Raw genomic sequence first — 3,131 nt, forward strand, 5'->3', positions numbered from 1 at the left:
GGGCATTAGGTTATGTTAGCAGATGTAACATAAAGAATAATTCGTGAATAATATAATATTTACACAAAGATCCAGACTATATAGTTAACAGCTATTGAGGAATACAGAGAAAAATATATCTGAGAAAAATTAATTAAAAATAATTTGGCAAAGATTGACAAATGAATAAAAAAAAGGATAATTGTATAGAAAAAATTGAATTTTATGAATAGGTTAATTTTTACGTCTGTCAACAATCTCCCCAATGCAATGTGGTGAAAATATAAAATATTTCCAAAGATTAATATTAGGATTTTTGACTAAATCATATATGTACCCTAATAACACAAAACATTCCATGAATGTTACTAGAATGTACACACAGGACATTGAAAACATTCCTGGAATGTCCCCAAATGCACACGAATGTCCCTGGAAAGTACCAGGAAAGTGCTGTGTCAGCATTTTAAATATTCTTAGAATGTTCTGTTGGAACATTCCATGAATGTCTACGAATGTTCTTTGGACATTCACAGTCTATTTTTTAGACTGAATGTCTTGTTGGAACATTCCATGAATGTTCTTTGGACATTCACAGTATATTTTTAGACTGAATGTCTTGTTAGAACATTCCATGAATGTCTACGAACGTTCTTTGAACATTCACAGTATATTTTTTAGACATTCACTGAAATATATCGTCAGTAATGTGACTAATACCTCCTATATGTTTTTTCATGAGGTTTGCAGGAGACGAAAAACATTTTTTAAGGTCACTTTCTGGTTTCGTACGTATTCTGACTTTTTTTGTAGTAAATAGATAGTTGAATTTACTGCAAAACAAGTCAAAAAATATATGAAAACAGGAGGTGGCCGAAACAAGTTTTTAGTCTATCTTACAAATCTCTTGAAAAAAACAGATAGGAGGTACTGTCACATCACTGACGATATATGGCCATACCAAATAATACATCCTTGATAAATATAAACATTTTTATTGCAAAAAATCTTTACATACATTTTTTAATGTAATTTGCTGACATTCCTAAATATTATAAAAAAATGTGTCACATTTGCTTTGTAAACCTTTCTTTTGCTTTTCGTAGCCACATATTCCGTTTCCTTTCTGGTTTTTTGTAGACCACTTCTCTCAGCTGATTCTAAAAGAAAATAAAATAAAAGGTAATTTTTCTATATTTACAATTAACAATCAGAAGAAATATTATTTACAGGTAATAATATGCATAAATAATAATAATAAAAAAATAAATATTAAATAATATTTAAATAAATAATAAATAATATTTAATAAATAAAATAATAATAATGAACATTTTGTATTTTGACAACGACATCCGATGTGGAAGTAGAAACCTTAATAAAATTATTTTTTCAAGTAAATTGTGGCTTATTTCCCCATTAGAATAATTAATTACAAAAAAGCCACAAAGAAATAGATTTTTCACAAACAAATAAGTATTTAGTATTCATTATATTTATTGTTTTTATTATTTACTTTAATGTCCTACTGGTACATTATTTGACAAATTATGACATTTCGAAGTCTGTTAAGTACGATATAACGCCCTTGGGCATTAAATTTAAATAACGACTTAGATACTGTCAAGTTGACAAATATCAACCTAAGTAAAACTATGGTTACCACAATTACGTTACTACTGTTACTGGTAAATGTACTTATTTAAAAACTAATCAATTCAAAATTCATTCAAATTTTTCGCATATAAAGAATAATTTAGTCGGGCATTAAACGTTGAAGGCACCACAGGTATTATAATAATAACGCTTTCGATCAATGTATATCCCTATAATACCCTTGGTACCTTAATAACTGTAACATAAGATTATACCTTAATTCTTGTTTTCGATTTCTGATGTTTTTATTTATTTACATTGAATATTAATCTGTTTTGTTGTATAATCTACTTCGCAATAATTATGTGATATATTTGACTTAAAATGAATTCAAAAATTTTTTGTAGTTGGGCAACAATGTCAACTTAGATCTCCGATGTAGATAATGAATTACAACAGTATCTATATTGTACGGACTGTATTATTAATTAGGTTATGCATATACCTGTGTGACATAAGCTATTGGAACAGCACAGTCTCTCAAACGAACAGATGAAAGTGAAGTTCTGTCAATATCTTTTTCTAAAAAGTGTTTTGAACATACTCCTCTATTAACAAATCTGATCTATACTTCATGTCTTCTTCGCAGGATCTTCTGGAAAGCTAAAAATACAAAATATATGCATTACTAAGCATTATTAACAAATTTTAGTTTTAAATAAAAAATATGATTAATGAACTCACAAACTTATTATAAAACAGCTTAGAAATTGTTTATTAGTATAGTCGGTTCCCCAAACTCAGACACAACTGGCTAGTGATTTTAGTAGGTAATTTTTTTTGTTTTTGGCCAATTTTGCCAAAATTACAGTAATTAGTACTGAGACTGAGTTTAGCAAATCGACTATAATATTCTGTGTATTCATTAGTTGGTACTGCATATTATAGTGTGTGGTCTACCATCCTATTTATAAACGCATACACTAGCAAAAACGCAAAAAGAATTATTTTAGTTTTACAAATCCTTTTGTTATTACCTATCTCTATTTACTATTTTAGTTAGGAATAAGCGAAGTTTGTGGCTTATTCACAATTATTATTAAAATAAATGGATATGACCAATTATTAACTTATAAAATAAAATAATAATTCTTCTGATTTATGCCTTTTATTCACTTTGTTATATCTACGTTACTTAAAAGATTTTTTATGAATAGTATTATTAGGGTATTAATAGTATTAATTTATTTTCTGAAATACAGGGCATGCTTTCGTTTACATATTTGCATACTAACCTTTTAATAGGGCTTTTCATTCACAGTCATTTGTTTTGAGCTTCTGTCATAATTGAAACGTTATTCCTGCAGATTTTTTTATCTACATTTGTTTCTGCTACTCCAACTGCGTTAAAAACAGGACACCATTTTATGCACTATGTTAATAATACTATTAAAGCTATTATAAAAGTATCCGAATTAAAAAAATATTCTTAAAAAGCACAAATAATACAAACAACTAAAAACAATCCACGGCAAGGCAAGGTCGCCAAGATGAAG

General features: G+C 27.8%; 1 long non-coding RNA gene across 1 annotated transcript; it reads right to left on the reverse strand.

Moving 5' to 3' along the window:
- Positions 1–958: 958 nt before the first annotated feature.
- Positions 959–3,131, reverse strand: LOC126891850 (uncharacterized). The gene is made up of 3 exons (XR_007700592.1): positions 2,871–3,131; positions 2,081–2,238; positions 959–1,139 (listed from the first exon to the last, which is right to left on the reverse strand). It is a non-coding gene; the product is annotated as an uncharacterized LOC126891850 (long non-coding RNA).

Source organism: Diabrotica virgifera, chromosome 9 (genome assembly GCF_917563875.1).
Source record: "Diabrotica virgifera virgifera chromosome 9, PGI_DIABVI_V3a".
In the NCBI taxonomy this organism is placed as follows: domain Eukaryota; kingdom Metazoa; phylum Arthropoda; class Insecta; order Coleoptera; family Chrysomelidae; genus Diabrotica; species Diabrotica virgifera.